Consider the following 19,263-nt stretch of genomic DNA (forward strand, 5'->3'; position numbering starts at 1 on the left):
ATCCTGAAAGACAGTTGCACAAAGAGCATGTGTTCTGAGATTCTCCCATCAGTGGATACATGGCATCTTCTGAACCAGGACAAATCCAAGAAAACTCAGAGTCAATAATTCTTTTTGTGTACCAGTGGCAAATAACATAAATTCTATCATATGACTTTATATAATAAAGTATTAAGTACTGCTAAAGTTCAAGTCACTCAAGAAAGCCAGGGACATAAAAATTGCCCTTAAAAATCTAGTCAAGAGGTGCTCTGTGACTACAGTTCAGTTTGTGAACATTGAAAGTGCAAAATCACTGCATTCAAAAACAAAGTGTCTGCAGTTCTACAAAATGTGCTATTACACCTGATGTGTGTTAAATTTGTTTACATGTTACTTTTTATAGCCAGTTTCAAACTGAGGCACTTAATCTTGCCTTAGATAAGTGAAATTAATTCATTACTATCAAATCCTAGACATATTTATGTATTTTGTCATAACAGTAATTTACATGTCTTCTTCAAGGAGAGACCTTGTAGAACTCTGAATATAAAAATACAGTTGACTACATTGTCTGAAAGCTTGAAAGCTCACCTAATTCAAATTATTCCTTAATTCTATAGTAGCTTGTTAAAACCAAACAGCTTCTTTCTCTGCACTAAATACACTTAAGATTAGGTCCAGTTCTTCCCTGCATCACAGCTACACTCATCACCTTGCCTCCAGTACATTAGAGACAGTAGAAGATCAACACGCACACACACACAAGATCAACAATACCAGTTTACATCCCGTAACATGCCTTCTACACAAAAAGCAGGAGGTAATTTGCATAGGACTCTGAAACCACATATTTTTCATAGAAGAAAATTCATTACCACTCAGGGTATTTTCCACTGCAAAGGTGAAATTTATAATGGATAGTCAGGTCAGTTATATTCTAAGCACTTTACAAAGTAAATTCAAAACAGGTTACCTTTAATTACAATATAACGTGTAATTCCTCACTGTCTTCATCTGAGCAGGAGCAAAATTAAACAGGAAAAGAGAAAGGAAAGACGATCTATACATCCTATTAGACAGAAAGCAGGCTTCAATACAGTTGTATGCACTTTCATCTAACTCTAAATTCATCAGTGTTTTCACAATATAAAGTCAAAAAGTAAGCTGTTTTGAAAAAAGCTTTAACCAAAGCACTACCCTGCTGCACTTCATTGCACAGGAAGCCTAGAATGCTTGCAACATGTTTAACGCATACCCAAGTGACTGTGTTTAGGTAAGCCCCGTTCATATGAAGTTTTCTACAAAATCTCAGGTACCTGGAGACCACATGCAGGCCATGATAAAATGACAAAGAAACAGTCTAATTTCAAGATATCAGCAGTATCTTCTTCTGTCTGTTCAGTTATACTCACTTGGTGCTTCATGGTTTTTTTTCACGACTACTGTGTAAATACTTTATGCCAGGACCGGTTTTCTGTGTGTTGAGTAATATACCAGTAAGAACCTCTGGGTTCAAGAACAAAAATAGGCATATCTGACAGCCAGGTTCTCAATTATACGATAGAGTATGCAATTAAGAACTGGGCAGCATACTGACTGCATTCCAATTATAACTAAGCCATCAAATTGAAGAAGACTTCCTGATAAAAATTAAAAAGACATTTTCATTAAAATATATTCTTCTTGTCCTTCACTAGCATAGCAGCACAGTTAACAACATGCACACCAACTGCTCTAACTTCTATTTATATAGTAAAGCACAGGCATTGGTATGCATGAGAATTAAACTAAGAAAAGGGCTCAAACTGCTACAATTTATTACCTACATAACGCTTTCTTCCAAGTATAATCCCACTGAGCTCAAACACAGTGATGCATTCAGAAGACTTCAGTCAGTCAGTTACTGGGAAGACTTCCGAGTATCTGAGTTGCAAGCACAATACCACAGCTAAACAAAATAGAATTACTTGCAGCCTGAGAATTTCACACAGCAGCCAATTAAATGCATGAGGTAATAAGACTAGGATTATGAAAAAAAAATTATCTGTAACAGGATAATAAGCTAATGAGATCGCTCTTGAATGGAGTATCAAAATTTGGGCTACTTCTTGAACCAATGGTGCACAGAACCTCCAGCTACTTTCTCTGACATTGTCAGTAACAAAAAAACCCCACCTACTGATGTCAATGTATCAGCACATTACAACTCCTCACACCCTAAAAAAAAACCCCCTGCCATCACCATCTTGCATCTTTCTTGGCACTGTGAGAAAAAGGCATAAAGGTCATGGAAAGCAAACTTCACTCGCATTCTTACAGGTGGCTCCTCCAAATTAAAGCTGAAGAGCAGCTGAGCGGTGGCACAAAGGACCTTTCAGTGCCTTTGCAGAACAGAACACTTCAGTTCCCACACCTCCGAAGCCAACATTTTTCAGCAGTGTGCAGTCACTTCTATTTAAAAACAAAATAATACCTTGTGTTTACTGCTTATATACCACAAACTGAAAATCAGAAGAAATACAGGATAATTGAACTACGTGGGAAAGACAGAATTGAGTAATAGCCTCTGGTTTTTTGTAAGATATGCAGCTACTGCAAAGAATTCGAAAGAAAAAAAAAATCCTGAAGGCTCAACTAAGTAGTTCTACATTCAAGCAAGCTTAAAATGATTTGCCAATTATATGGTCAAAAGTAAGAAGATACAGTCAAAATCTGTCTCTTTTTATATCATAACCTATTTTCCAAATGTATTAAGAAAAAATAATCTTTAATGTGAACTTGCAGTCATTCAACCAAGATTCAGCAAATTCTAAACCCACACACTTGATTTGTCATCTATTTGACTGCTAAATCTGCCTCTGAAAGAGTGATGTGTTACCTTATTATTATTTTTAAAAAGATTTCTCTTGGGATTGCACAGCAAAGGAATGAGTATGTAGCCTATCTTACACAGGAAGGAGAGATTTTTATCCTTAAAAACAGGAGGTTCGCCCACATGATCACCTGGGACAAACTTGGCCAGTGCAAGCAGGCTAGAAGGTTATAGGAGCCTGGGAATGTTTAACATCAAGAAAGTAATTACAGCCCAGCAAGATCAGAAGGAATTACACAGGAAATGTGAACAGTAACCCTTTCATGCCAAAAAGATCATGAAAAAGTGAGCTCTCGGCTGCCAAACTGTGAGGCTGTACAAACCAACTGCAAAATGCAGGAATGGAAAAAACACTATATATTACTAGACTATAAATTCCCAATGATGTGATAAAGCTATACTTCCAAGAAAAGTACAAAACCTCTGGTCTTTCTTCTTGCCATGTATATGCAGTATAATTAAAGCCCAGAAGAAACATGAAAACATTTCAAACCTCACGTAAGAATGGTCAGTTGTCTCTTCTGAATTTTTTCTTTTAATTTTATGCTGACCAAACAGTCTCCTCCCTAGAAGGTGGTCAAACATCTTGTTCTTATTTAGTCATGGGAAACTTCCTTCCAAAATAAATAGTACATTATCCAAGCAAGAATGCTAACTCTCTCAGTTATCTAGTCCATAAAAATGAATCTCCCAAATTCTGAAATAAACCCCGTAGCTCAACAGAATGGTCTCAAGCTACCTTATGTATTTGTGGGTGAAGCAATTTCTATTTTCTAGGGACACACGGGAATTCGAGTAATCTGACTGTAGTTCAATCTAGTTACAAAGCCTTCAAGTGCCATTTTGGAAAGTGAACAGTGATCATACATGCACGCTCTTCACACAGACCTGGGAACCATTTTAATGAACCAAGAGACTGTTTTTAAACTCCCCACTAAGGAATATTGTATTCCTTTATATCTACCAACAGATAATACTGCAAAGTATTAGCACATAACCCTGATCAGACAAGAGATGAGTAATAAAGCAACCAAACACTACTGTTTTTATTAATTTGTTGATTAAAACTATGATGAATACATTCTCATTATAGGAAACAAAAATAATAAGCTCCCCTAAAATGAGTATTAGTATATATCTGATCTACTCAAAAATGAGATAGAAAGATACTTATGATTAAAAAATTCAATACATTATTTAAACAACACGCTTCTTTAGTTGTTCTTAAAATTACAAATCAGAACAGTGTCATCACACATTGCATTTGCAGTGCATCTCCACACCAGCACTTTAGCTTCTTTTCTTCCACCTTGTCGCTCAAGTGTTCCTCTCTACCCTCCTTTACTACCAAAGTCTTCCTTTTCTCATCTGTTCTGTTGGATTCTATTCTGTTTCCTTTTCCTTGCCTTCACATCTAAGGCGGGCCTTTGACATCACTAATGCCACATGCACAACCAACTCCTGCATGACTGAAGTCTACTCAGCTACCGGCTCAGTGGATTAACTAAATAAATAAAACTGAGGAAAAGAAAAGAAAATACAAAAGAAGCACGTGAGAATTTTGAGCATGGGCATGCAAACAGGGCAGATATGGTGCAGTAAAGAAGTAACAATCAAGAAGGCCAAAAAGTCATTGCTGACATTATGGCCTGCACAAGTAACCGTAACTCCCGTTCTTCAGGAGATAAAACTGAAATACAAAACAATTACATTTTCTATTATTTTACTGAGATGGAGGCTGAAAAGAGACAAGCACCGTGACCTCATTCTGGAGATGAAGGGAAAGCTCCATTTTCTCCTGCACTAAGCTTAATCCCACTTCTAAGGGTTGGTGATTTGCAAAAACAAACTGAACAAACTCTCCCAGTCAATACACGTTCTTCTGAGATTAAAGTCACTTCTCCTAAATTTGTCTGTCTCCACAGCAGATTAAATATTCAGCAGTACCATATCCATACAAAATGTTAGCCAAAAAAACTGCAATAGCAGATGAGCCACTAAATTTTCGATGGCTATAAACTTGACATAAGCACATAACTCCACAGCACATAACACTGTTTGTTGATCGGTCAGAAAAATATTTCCATATTGTCGCAAGATATTCTGTCTTCAAAGCACTTGTACATATAAAGCAAAAATACTTCCAGTGATACTGCTATTGCTTTTTCAGTGAGCTACAACAGTTCCAATGTGCATAAAACCACAGCCTTTCTTTCAGCAAGGTGAACTGACAGGTCTGAAGTCTGTTAAGAAGCCACGAGCTAACTACAAGGACTCTTACCATGCAAATGAATCGATGGCAACAGCACTGGGAAATGTTTCCTGTACCTCCCAAGTGTAGGCAACACGTCAGAAGCTGAGCATTCCTTTCAATGCATAAATTTGTAACTGATTCATCTGAAGCAGCACTGTGGCTCACAATAGTGTGCACCGTTAATACAAGATTCCTTTGCAAATCACCATTTTCCACCTGACCACATCTGCTCTTTACAGAACCTCTTTAGAATTTATATCTGAAAGCTCGTAATGTACCAGTACAAGTAATGTTTTTTAATGGAGAGGTTACTAGCATTCATCTTATTTCCAGAAAGAAATACAATTAACTTTAAAAACCTGGAAGTAAAGAATGTCATATTCTGGGCCTGTGAACCCTGTTTATAATGAAAAAGTGAATTCCAAAGATACTAGTTTTGAAAATTATTAAGCTTCTAAATACAATTATTTGTAATACAACTAGATTTCAACAGAAATGTAAAACTTCCTCTTTCGGCGGCATCTACAGTCAGTCAACTTAACACGTGTTAATATTCCCACCCAGCCTCTTCCTAATTGCAAGTATATACACTAAACATTTTCTCCTTCCCAATATAAAGCAGCTTTCTAAAGATAATTGCCAAAGACTGAATTATCAGATAACTACACCATTCACAGACAAGTATTGGAGAGAAAGGCTGCTAAAGAAAACCTGATGCTGTTCTTTGTAAATATCCTCCAAGAAAGCATGCATGGTTATTCTGTGCCAACTTAGTACTAACCTGTACAAATTTTTGAAGTTTATCTATTAGATTTTAATTATTAATAAACATTTTGGAAATGGTCTTTCTAGTGCTTCATGTATGAAATGTTATGAAGTGACAATTCAAGTAAACTGTTTTCATTATTGAACAGCACACACTTTAGAACATAATTCCACTTAGACAAAAAAAGGCTTATACTGCCCAAGATGATTATTTCTCCCATCACCGAAACCTCCCAGGGTTAAGTAAGACCTGGCATACTTAGCTTGTCCTATTTCCCTGATAAAACAAGGCAGTTCCAATAGTATATAGGTACAGTCCACTATCCAAATTATGATTCTTTTTTTACTTTTTGTGTTCTAGGGGGAAGATGCTTTGCAAATTATTAGATATTGCCATCAAGACATTACTCTGTTTCCTTGGCTTGCATTTTTGACGGTCCAATTAAAGCCCATTACTCCACAACTTCTGTAATCAACATTTTGTAGTTCTTGATTTTTTTTTTTGCTTTTTTTTCTGAAATGAACAGCTTCCTGAAACAGGAAGAGATATATGCAGAACAAGCAAATTCAGGAGTTTCCATCAACTTAGTTAGCAGTATTCTTAGTCTAAAGAATTTTTCTGCTTCTCAGAAGTTGATCAGCTAACTCTTCTGAAGATACCTGCATTTCTGTAAGTGCAGTTTGACTTTAAAATCAAAAATGAAAAATAAAAGTTTGCTCTACTTTAATCTTGAACGTGAAAATAAGCTTTTGTGTCTCAAAATTGAAAAAAAAATTCACTTTCCAATGAACATCAATATTATATACCAAGGGTTTGAAGATTTTTGGATGCAAAAACACCTTCAAAAAGGTTTCAAAACTTTACAGTGAATTAGATCAATTACATCTTAATAATATCTCTAACCAAAGATTTTATGACAAATAGAGTGTGCCTGAAAACACACTTACAATTACACTAAAGGCTACTGTTAATCATATAGCTCGTTGTTTTAAGATACGGTCAGTTCTTTCTTATTTCTATTGCTAAACACAAATCAGATGCAAAACCAAAATGTTACTCTGAACTAATATAACAAATTATTGTTATATTTCAAATGTTAACAATCATCACTGCACCAGAGATACCAGTATGTTAAAGACTGAAAAATACGAAAATGCTATTTCTTCGGTAGTGTTCCATTTTTTGAATGAAATGTGCTTTTCTGCTTCACTGAAGCAAGATCACACACCTACCAATGGGCTTCTGTAAGTCTTACCCAGTATTGGTAAGGACCAAAGCTAGACCTCAAAACCCTGCATGAGCACCCAGACCTCACATTATTAGACGAAGTATTCCTTTATCTGTAAATTTACGCCCAAACTGACAAATTGTCAGAAAAGCCACATTTTACTCTCCCAGCATACTGTCAAGTTAGAGCAGAAATTATAAATTAATTTGTACCAAGTGTAATGGATTATTATGGTATGGTATTGATATGTAAAGAACATGAGAATTATTCTGAATAATTAATAGTATATAAAAAGCTCCAAAAGTAGTGTTATCACTTGTACTTCAATATGTCTTAAAAGACTATGAAAATTATGGCTTAAAAACTGCAAGAATTTCAGCTTCTTAATCAGATCTCTGGCTATTAAAAAAAAAAATCGTCAGCTGTCTAGAACTTGTGCCATAAATAGTAATGTCTCTTAGTCACAAAGAACTGTACCCAAACTAATCAGAATGATTTTCAAAGGCAAACGAACTACTTATGAAAACTAAATAATTATAAACTTTACCTCTGATTTACCTGAACCACAACAATGAAAGTGTATGTGGGAAATTCCTTCTGCCTTTTCCAAAATTCTCCAAAAGGCAAAATAGGAAAAGAATGTTTTACATTACTGTGTACAGAAGAAATACGCTACCTTGTTTATTTAATGACTAGTCCCATACCTTTCGATGAATATTAGGCATTTTTTTATGATTTTGCTGATGTCCTGCATCTTCCATAAGAAATGAACATATCTGCATCAAATTACAAAGTCCAGTAGGCATTATCTAAGTTTTCCCATGTCTATGTTTCTGCAGTGCAAGGATACTGAACTGTTTTTCAACAGACCAGTAGTCTGTCCAGGATAGAAACCAGATTGCTCATAGCTCAGTGGAAATTTCAGAACACTACTGGAGACACCGGAGAGGTATAACACTGTTTGCAGGGGGTGAATTACAGCAACTTGGTCTGCAGAACCCCACTTTCAGAAGTATGACATCAAACAGTAGCTCTGGTCTTAGGACAGCATCCTAACAAACCAGAGCAAGAAACTTACCTAGTCTCTGTTCAGCTTCAGCTGACAGACAAGATATAGCAACCAGCTCTCCTTGCAATACACAGCTATCTTCACAGCATGCTAGTACATAAATGTAGGTTTAACACTTGCATGAAATCAAGAAAAAAAAAACAACAAACAAAAACGGGTATGATCCTTGCAGATCTTGATCTAGCCTAAATGGAATCTACAGTTTCACGCTTCTTTTAAAGTGAAATCTTACCATGTAAAAGAAACCTTACAAATACTTATGATTAAATGATCTAAAATAAAGTCTTTAAATACAGAATCCATAATTTATCCGTTTTTCTAACATTTTTTATGTGGTCACAAAGTCTTTCAGACACTGCAGTAAACAAAGAAATTTGACAGCCAGGTGAAAAATACCTGGAAGAAATTAAGTACAGGACAGACATAAATGATGCTAATCAAACACACCAAACTGTTACAGTTTCAGCCTCTCACCTTAAGCAAAAGACCATGCCCTAAACTGGTCAGAAGTGCAAAATCCTGCACTGGACTGGACTTACTCACTGCCTGAATAACCCTCACAGCAGCTGTTGATCAAACCTGGCTTCTTTTACAATTAGGAAGTAAAAAAGGCTTCACTCAATCCTCTTGGAGCAGCTCTGACCACAATTATTTCCAGGCTTGTCACTTTCAAGCCACTGAAATTAGCTACGTAACCAAGAAACTCAACATGCTACAGCTAACCAGCAAGCTAGTTTGCCCTGTTTCCTTTTAGCAGTGCATTTACATTGTTCATTAGCAAAAATCATGGGAAGATTTGTTCCCAAATCTGAACAGCAATCTCCAATCATGACTTTGTAAGCCCTGAGGAGAACAGAGCATGTACATTACATATCTTACACATACGATGCTTTTGACAACTCACCCCACTATACTAACTGCTTTTTTTAAAAAAGTCAGACTTTTTCATTTTATTCTGATAAAGTGCACAATAAGATACATTCCTTCTATTTCAAATCCCGTCTCTCCAGAAAATGGTAAGAGCTACTACAATCACCACTAGAAAAGGAAGACCCAGAGCAGGAAGCAACATGGTTTTCTAAAAAACTAACACAAGATTAAGGAGCCTCATCTCAAGGAAAATCCAAAGATTTAGACAATAATCTGGAGGGGAGTATAGTAATAAGTAACACTTTTTCATCACAGGGAAAAAAAAAAATCCCTCAAGGTCCACAAAGTATTAAATACTTCATTATACATATAAGACAGCAGAGAATTGGCACAACTTTCAAATATAGCGACCTGCAATCAAAATTACTGCAAATTACATCACATTTATGTTTTTATAATTTATAAACTATACTGTGGCAATATATACTCTTGAAGTGCAGGCATATGATGAGTGAAAAAAAAAGATGAGAGAAAGATAAACAAGTAATCATTCTACTAACTAAAAAATTACACAAGGTGTTTTCAGAAATGGCCCATTAATCAAGGCAAAGATAAAATTCTTCCAGCCTCAAAAAAAAAAAAAAAAAGCAGCCACTAACTTTTGAACCATTCTGCTCATTACAAAAGTGAAAAGAAATAAACCAAAGCAACAACTTCTCCAGGATCCCACATCTGGCACCCACCTGCTTATGCAATGACTGGCAACACGTAGAAGTGGCTTTTAAATGCATATTTTTGAAATAGCGACAATCCCCAAATAGTGAAGCTTACTATTTAGTTGTTCCATCCCTAAATAACGTTTAAAAGTTGACCATTTTTTAGGCTTATCATCCCTGACACAGTAACTCTCAAGTTACTGAAGTTTTTCTGCCTTGACAGGGGAATTTGATTTTTAAGATTCATACAGACAAAACGTTTCGGTATAAATCGTGGCTATTCTAAGCCAGGAAAATGTCCCTCAGGTCACTAAGCTACCATCTTTCAGGCGAGTTCTCCATAATTAAGGTATCAATTATAATTTCACAGGCATATTTTATTTTATAAATAAACTCTGTTTCCACAATTTGAGCTGTGGGAAAGAATGCCTGCGTCAATGCACCAACCCTTGCAGCACAGCAAGTTTTGAACTGAATGCCAACTCTAAATGTTATAATATGGATTCTAGCAGGGAAAAAATAGGAGGAAGATTTCCCCCTCACCCCCCAAATTCCCACAAGCCTTCTGAATCTTTTTATTCCTGTCACGGCACCTCCCTGACATCTGCTCTTTGCTGCTCTAGAGCCAAATACAACAAATTTAAGTCAATCTGTTGCTAAACACACCAAAAATAAAAACTCCAGCCTCCATTAAATGGAATGAAAAGGACATTTCAGTGGGAATGAGCAAAAGCTGATTCTGTAGTCTTTTCCTGCTGAACGCTGCTTTTGATGCTTTTATCACAGAGTTTTGTATTTGAGTTTGATAAAGACTGAAAGCAAACATAGTTTCTAGGACTTGAACCATGCCAAGAGAAAAGACTGGCAGAGCAACAAGCATGCTCATTTAATTAAGATACCCCCACTGCTATTTTTTATGACTTTTTACATACTTGCTGAAGTTGGCTGAACGACACAGGCGGCCAGCGTTAGCTCATCTCACCCTCCCTAAATATTCCATCGCTCTAGGTATAGAGCAAATGTGTACTGACTTGGATTAAATTACTGCAGGAACACTACTTTATGCATGAGCCCAGGCAACAGAAAAATTGAAGCTGAACAGAACAGTGTCTCACAAGTGGCAAGTCACAAAACCCACTGCCCTACATAATTTCTCTCCAAGCTGATGAGGACCCCAGTGTTACTCCCCAAAACTTCTTCCTCAATGTCCCCACTTACAAGAAAAACAAAGTAAATCAGTGGATACTCCCAAGAGAACTAGACATAGTACCTAGTGGGTATTTCACCTAGATAGAACCTAACACAGGGATAGAGAGCAAACAAATTAGTGAGATGCTATAACCATTTCTCATGTAATCAAACTAGGGACAAACTTAATTCCTTTCCTCCCACCATCAAAACATAGTTTTTAGATGAGCTTTAGAAAAAATCATGGTGAAAAAATAATCTTATAAATGACAAAAAGCTGAGGGGTTATATTCTTTCAGGAAAAAAGGTAATATGAGCCTGTGTAAATATTCTTGCACTCTAAATTATCCAATTTCTATTAGAATTTTCCTAAATTAAAATTATCCCTAGACTGCAGAACTCACTGTCTTATCAATTTATTAAGAAATACATCCTTTCTCAAGTTTTCTTTCTCAATTTGCCACCCTAATTTGACAGAACGTCCCCTTACTCTTATAGCATGAACCAACGAAACAGAAGCTCTTGAATTACTTTTCTCAAACCATTCATCATTCTGTGTACTTGTGTTATACTTCATCATATTCATTGCCTTTCAAAGGCTAAACAATCTTTTTTTTTTTTCAGTTTCTCTTTATACAAGCAAATTTCCATCCCTGTAGATCACTCTTTTAGCCTTTTCTCCAAGTCTCCTCTCCTCTACACCCTCCTTTTCAGAGGAGGCATCTAGCACCACATAAACTGTGATGACATGCTATATGACAGTAAGATACTGATTTTTACCGTAGCATTTTATTCCCCATGCTGTTCTCCATCACACTTTGTTTACTCTGATTGCAAGTACAAACACAGACATCAGAAGTTAACACAGCTCTCAGAAACAAGATTCTTAACACACAGCCCCCTACTTTGAATATGTAACACTATGAACATGTGAAGACTTATCATTTCAGGCCAGGTAGTCTTTGCTTTTTTGTCCTTCAGCATAATTTCTTCCTCATATCTCACCCATTACAGTCCACAAATCTTTGTCATATGCCCATCAGGTTATCTTCACAGAAAGAAAATCACTGGTTTACAAGAGAACATAAACGCAGACTAAGCAAAGGTAACTGCCCTAAACTGCAGATATGTGGACTTTTCACCTTTAGGCCTTCAAGGAGGCAGCAAGTATGCTTCGGCGTAAGAACAAGTCTGTAATGTAATACAGCAGACCTGCCCTTTGAAAAATTAAGACTTTAATAGAAAACGTAACACATGCACATATGGAAGACAAGAACATTCTACATCCCACTTACCCTACAAGAACTACAGAAAACATGTAACATCCCTGAATTAACTTACTAAAATATCATAAAATATGATAGGTACTATATTGACCCTTAAGGGGTATATATCCAGCCAAAACTAGACAAAAGTTTCCAAGAAAAAGGTGCATTTGAAGATCTAGAATCACAACTGCCTATGGTTATTTTTCTCTGGAAGCTAAAAAACCAAGACAATCAAAAGTCTAAGATTTTTCTCAATCACGAATAGTATTATAAAGTTTGTTTAATATTGCCATTTAATAGAGTGATTGACCCAACTCTCTGTTCTTAAATGCTCTGCTAAAAGAACAAACCATTTGTGAAAATAACAAAAACCAGCTGAAGGCATTTGGGTGGTCTGTTTCAGTCCTGTAATACAGAACAGTCCCTTCTTTCTAAATCCAATACCAATTTGTTTTCCTTCTTCAGTAAAGCCTCAAAATGCGTTGATGACAAAAGCAATAAAACCCACTGAACATCCACATTATTAACTTAGGACATTTTACGAGTAGACTAGTAACTTAAAAGTGCTTGATTCATCATACACAGAGCACACTTACATACACAACAGAACTACGCAGGTTTTTATAGACTGATCCTTTTTGATTCCCTAACAGTATTTTGGGGGTTCATATACTTTTACCTTCAGAACAGTGCATATCGTTAGTGGTGACTGATGTTGGACTGAATGCCAATATTTAAACTTTACTGCCTTGCTTCCTAAAAACATGGATCTACCTTATTTCTTCACCACCTGTTCTGTTCTGACTGAGCTGAGCAAGACCAAGAACTGCCAGAAGCTCATGTCTTGGTGTATGTAGCACTACTTCACTGATATAAATCTGAGATTACAGGTACTCACTGAAAATTGGCAGACTGTAACCTTACTTAGGGAGGTTAACCAGTCCAAGGATGGCCAAAAAAACCACCAAAATTAATTTCTGTATCGTTACTATTTAAAATCAGTGACACGCAGAAGACAGAAGTGTGCTCAAAACTACACAGGAACATCCCTATTTTCTATGGTTCATCCAAAAGAACCACAAACATATAAATAAGAAAAGTGAAGTGGCAAAGCAGCATGGGTACAACAGAAATGACATCAGTCTAAGCTGTAATTTGTCACCATGCATCATTTTCGTAACGTTGTCCCTAGGGAAAGGTCCTTAGAAGAGAAGGAGTCCCTTGCAATTGTCCCTTACAATAGATGAATAATGCACCAAAAAGTAAGATGACACACCTTTAAGGGTTTGGGTTTGTTTGGTTTGGTTTCTGCTTTTGGGTCAGGTAAAACCATTAAATACTTCCTACAGACATCTCAACCTTCAGTTACTGATAATGTAGGGCTTCATGCAGAAGACTGAATATGGAAACGTTGTTCTGACTGATCTGCCAGCCAAACTCAAACAACAAAAGTTATCCAGGAAACTAGAACTTAGAAGCCACTTAATATCCCAAACCAGTTTTACTGATAGGTCCTAGTAAGTCTGCCAGGAGTGGTTTCTTTCCCCCACAACTTCCAAACCTATCAAATTTTCTGAGCTGCTTTTCCATCTCTTTTGCATCTGCTTCTCCTGGCAAATATCCAAGCAAGCCACAAGAACACTCCTACCTCCCTGCCTCCCCAGTGACTTGCTGTGACAGAGGCATTTCAGCAGAGCTGGGATAGCCCAGCTCTGAAGCTCATCTCAGCACATGACCCCCTCTTGGCATTAACCATGATACTTTTTCTACAATCTTGGGCTAAGATTTTCTGAACAACAATAAAGGGCTAAGCCACAGAATGAAACTACAGGATACATACACAGAAATTAATATCCAATAGCAGCCTCTAAAAGTAAAAGTCCCACTTTAAAAAATAAATATGTTCAATACTGCATAATTTTACTCTTTGTATGATCCCATGAAGAAAACAACTCATCATTTTGGAAAAAAAAAAAAGCTTTTTTTTTAAAAGCTTAACCACAAATGAAGTGACCACAATGCATTACAACTCTGAAAGATGCATCAAGCTACCTATTATATTCTTTCCTTTCCATTTATGCAATAGTTGAAAGTATACTGACAGCTGAATACTAAGCCTGTTATGCTATCAGGACACCGGCTCGCCTCCCTTCAGGCAACGCTTTCAGTACTGTATGTCCTTCAAAAAGATGCAAGAAAGAACCAATGATACAAAGAATAGTTCACAGGAAACAGTTCTTTCCTAAATTGGTAGAAGACTGAAGTGACGAACGATAGTCTCTCCTTAATTTATGCACTGTCGTATCCTTGTTTAATGCACAGTACTGTTCTACCACAGTTAGGTTTATGGTGTTTTGATTACATTTTTGATATTAATTAGGAAGAATTATCAGATTAAGATATATTGCTCCAAAAACCATGATAACATTCCCCACAACATTTAATTATGCTATAAATACCCATGGAATCAGTCCTTTGAAAAAAATAATGCTTGAATACTACTTACACTAGGTTTAATCAGCTTATTAAGGACAAACCAGTACCTGCAGATATAGTACTATAGTAAGTCAAAGACACACTTAATTAAAAAATATCACATGAAGAACAGAATGGTTTCTACTCAGCTGTTCTGTGTGTTTTCATGAAGGGTGACAAGACCAACAGTAATACAGAGCAAATACAATACAAAGAAGACAGCATTCTCCAAATGCCATTTTAAGCCGACAGTAAGAACCTGTTTGTTATACTAGCAAGAGAAAGCATGGAATCAAAAAATTATCAGAATTTTTCAAATTCAAATTTTCAAAACAAAATCATTAAAGATCTACACTGTATATATTATTTTTAATCGCTACATTGTGAAGAAGTTTGCATTTCATTGAACTTTGATAACAACAACATGCAAATACGCTTCATGAGAAAGTGTTCAACTATTATTCAAGCATTGCTGTTCTCTTATTTGCCAATGTTAATATTGTAAAAATGTATGTTCATGTTTTAAATTTTATTTAAAAAGATCTTTTTAAGTAAAAACATGTTCTGGATCTCCGTAAGTGAATTAGAATGATAAACATGAAGCATTAAGTCTAAGCAAACCAGGACAAAATCTTAATTTGACTGCCGATGAGGATGAGCACCAAAACATCTTTTACTGCTGCTGAATCACTAATATCTTTCATGGAAATTCTGAAAACAATTAGTTTCATTGGAGTACGCTCCCACTGGAGTACACCCTCAATGACATTAAAGAATTTAAAAAAAACCCCAACAAACAGCAACTCAAACACAGAAACAAAAACTGTCTATGTAAGAAGGAAAGTACATAGATGGCGACTGAATCTTTTTCTTCTTTGATCATATTTAACCAGAACACTGAAAAGAGGATTCAAAAAAACTTTGTGGTATTTTCTCTGTCCAGTTTTACAAAAGAAAAAGCATATAAACCCTAGGGAAAGGACACAATGAAAAATTTCCATTAAAGGATGCAAAATTAAAATGCACCAGCTACCTAAGGCTGTCTGCATCTACTCATGTAACCTGTGCTAAACATGTAGCAGCTTACCACAATCGAAAGCAGGTAAGCTACCTACATTTACCACTGGAAAGAATCCTAGCTTACTATACGTCATTTCTTTGTGTTCAGACAGACATAGAATCAAAAATTAAAGGATATTAACCATATTCTTTCAACATACCCACCTTATACATCCTGCTGCTGCTATGGCCAATAAAATATTTCATCCATCTTAATTCCTGTTTCAAGGAAAACAAAAACCAGAAAGTCCCAATATCTCAGGAAATGTATTTAGCAAAGGACAGAAAATCATATTAAATGAACAACAGAGGCATACATTTTAGAAAGTGGTAAATAAACAAGAATTGTACTAAAACATGTTTGGTCTCCACAGATCAAATACAATGGCATCTCCTCTGAGGCTTACCATACATTTACAGTACTTCAGATTAGAAATTGCAATAATAACTATTTGTATAAGTATTGCTAAAATAACTGATAAAGTTCACATATTCCTGATTTGACCATGTACTTTTAAAACGCTGTAAGTTTCTATAATTGTAACTGCAGCAATATTTTCAGCCAACTTCAGATCGAAGTTGTACTTTCACCATTTGACCATTTCACTTTGACCTGACAACATCTACCTCATTAGGTACAAATAAATACATGAAACCATCACCAGTTTCATATAGACATTTAAAACATTAAACAGCTTCCATAAATAGCATATTACCTCTGCACATAAAAATCCTCGAAACACCCCAAGTCACAGATGAAGAACACTCCTTCCAATTAATGCAGCATAATCATTGAACCTGTACATCAAAAACATATATGTATGACAATCACTACATATTTCTAAAGTTTCACATGAGAAAGTCAGAAATACCTCATCATAGGTTGTCACTATCATTGCTAGTTCTGGTATTCTCACAAATGAGATGTAGAGGATACATAGGAAACTAGTATTTCCTTCATGAATACTTTGAAAAACATTTTAATTACAACATTTTAGTTACCCCAAAATCTGTAATTTAACAGCCTGCCCAAAAGTTAAAAACACTTGAACCATACCATAGTGCTAGTTTTCTTCTCATCCTCCCGTTATCATTACCCAAGAATATTTTTTTAATTAAACACTAAGAACATTATATCAGGTCATCATAAAAAATATTTTAAACATACACCATAACTGTCATAAGCTTTTTTCCTTCCTTTGCTTTTCTGATTTTTGACAAACTTTAAGTTTGAAAAAGTCCAATTCTTCTGGCTACTGAAGCAGAAAAATATAGGCGCTCTTCCCTGAAATACATATTTTGCTTTGCATAAAAATAACTTTTTAAAAAAATAACTTAAACTAGTACTAAAAATAACTAGCTACAATAAGGTTAGACAAAAAAAAAAAAGAAAAAAGCAGCAACTCAGTATTTTGGTTGCTGAATGGTCCTGTGAAAGAACAAAAAACTGCACACAAAAACGACTGTGATCCAAGGGAGCTGTGCATTTACCTCGTTATCCTCCTCTTCCCTTTTTATTATGGAATAATAGCATGAAAGACCATTTTTAATGACATACTACAGGTTCAAATAAGTCAGCACAAGCAAATTCAAGACTATAATTTTTAAACTAAGCCAGCTAAACTACACAGCATTTAAGGACTAGACTGTTAACTGACACTTCAACACACATTAAAAAGCTTCGAGATATAGTTAACATGGAGAAAAAGAAAGGAACTGAGCACAAGGCAGTATGAATTGAAGAGCAAAAGACTGCCAATAAAAGGTAAGATGTATCCCATCAATTTTAGTTCAGGCAAAGAGCTAGGTAAGACTTTTAATAGAGCTTGACTTTTGGACAAAATAAATTTAAACAAGCCAATCTGATTGTTTCAAATCCGCCACACTGCAGACATTACTGCAGTCCTCCCAAAAGTCTCTTACACTGCTTTCAAACGCCTCCCTCCTTATTTTGCCAATGCCAGCCACATCAGATCACTCAGAACTTGGGATACATCCTTTATTTCATTACTACCAATATAAAAAGTTCTAATGGATTCATAAGCCAGTAGGCCTCGGCAGCAGTTATACACAAACACTACACCCATTTATTGCATTCATTTCTGCAGCCACAGAACAAACAAAAACCCTTCGGCTCTCAGGTTCCTTCCAAAAACCTAAGGAACCCGAGAGGACTGCACATAGTATTTGTACTTTTATGGAAGCAGCAGCAAGGTTTATGAAACAATGCTCAGGTCTCCGTGCACAGCTCTGACTCATGCTGGCAGGGGGATTTCACACGAGCCAAATGCTTCCACGTCCCAGCATCACAAAACCTGAGGGCATCTACTGCCATCCCTCATATATGCAACATTTTACGGCCACGTGGACTAAAAAATAGCGTAAGTGAACTGTAGAAGTAACTTTCATGACTTGTAGAAACCAGTAACATACAGCCTTTCCGCAGATCTTTATTACAACATCGCATCTGATAATTGCAGTCACACCCTCTCGCTTCTTCCGTGTTTGCAGGGGGCAGACACCACCTAAATCAGCAGCCTCAGGTGGCTGCGTTACCAGTGCGCTCACCCGCGCCGGGCAGCCGCCCCAGCGGCCCTCCCAGGCCGGGCGCTGCAGACGTCCCGCAGGCCGCGCACCGCCGCTCTCGGGCTCCGGCGGTGGGAGGCGAGCGGGCCCCGCACGCACCTCGGCGGCCCGCGGGCGCGCTGCCAGCCGGCCCCGCTGCAGGGGGCGAGCCCTCCCTCCGCCAGCCGGAGGCACGCCCGAACTGCGGGCTGGGGACCCGCCTTCCCGTGACTGGGCGAGTCGAGGGCCTCGGGGGCCCGGAGCCCCAGCGGCGGAGCCCCAGTGGCAGGGCCCGGCGAGGGACCCCTCCGGCTCGCCGGGGGCCGGGCCGGGGAAGGAGCCCACCTCCGCACGGTGCTGCCGCCGGGAGCCGCTGCCCCGCCGCCTGCCTAATTCCCGGCCGCCAGCGGGGCGGCCTTCCGAGCCCCGCGCCGCCGCCCGACTCCTCGGCCCGGGGCGGGGAGGGAGCGCGTTCAGCCTCGCCCCGCGCCGTCCCCAGCGCTGCCCGCCCCCACCCACCCCGAGCCGCGGCCCCCGCCGCCGCGGGGGGAAGGGAACTTACAAGCGCGCCCCTCTGCGTGGCTGCGTCACGCCGCCGCGACGTCACGGCGACGGCGCGGTGTGGCGTCACACCCCGCGGGAAGGCCGTGTGCGTGTGGGCGGCCTGCCCCCCCCCCCCCCCGCCCGTCACGCCCGCGGCGCAGGCGCACTGCCGCCGCCGGACGAGGGGTGTTGGCGGGAAAGCAGCGGCCGCTGCTGAGGGGGTGGTGAGGGGTGGCGGGGACCGCGGGCCGCGCCCGGGGCCTGCGCTTGTTGCTGCGTCGACGCCTCAGTCCTGCTGCCCCTGGGACGCAGGGTTACGTGGCTGACTCCCCAGGAACCACAGTGCTTGAAGTGAGGCCTTCCCTTCCCAACCAGCTGTTGGTGTGGGGGGGAGCCAGGCTCCCAGCC

General features: G+C 38.3%; 1 protein-coding gene across 4 annotated transcripts in view; it reads right to left on the reverse strand.

The window, feature by feature from the left end:
- The window catches only part of ZNF438 (zinc finger protein 438), a 61,470-nt gene extending 42,540 nt beyond the window's left edge, over window positions 1-18,930 (reverse strand). For 2 of the 4 annotated variants that reach the window (XM_076331813.1, XM_076331811.1), the window contains exons 1-3: window positions 18,875-18,930; window positions 16,464-16,545; window positions 15,913-15,966 (exon numbers count right to left, since the gene is read on the reverse strand). The gene's annotated coding sequence lies outside the window, so the exon portion shown is untranslated. The remainder of the gene's footprint in view (window positions 1-15,912; window positions 15,967-16,463; window positions 16,546-18,874) is intronic. The other 2 variants (XM_076331814.1, XM_076331812.1) reach the window with 1 other exon arrangement.
- Window positions 18,931-19,263: the final 333 nt, after the last annotated feature.

This window comes from Aptenodytes patagonicus, chromosome 2 (genome assembly GCF_965638725.1).
Source record: "Aptenodytes patagonicus chromosome 2, bAptPat1.pri.cur, whole genome shotgun sequence".
In the NCBI taxonomy this organism is placed as follows: Eukaryota; Metazoa; Chordata; class Aves; order Sphenisciformes; family Spheniscidae; genus Aptenodytes; species Aptenodytes patagonicus.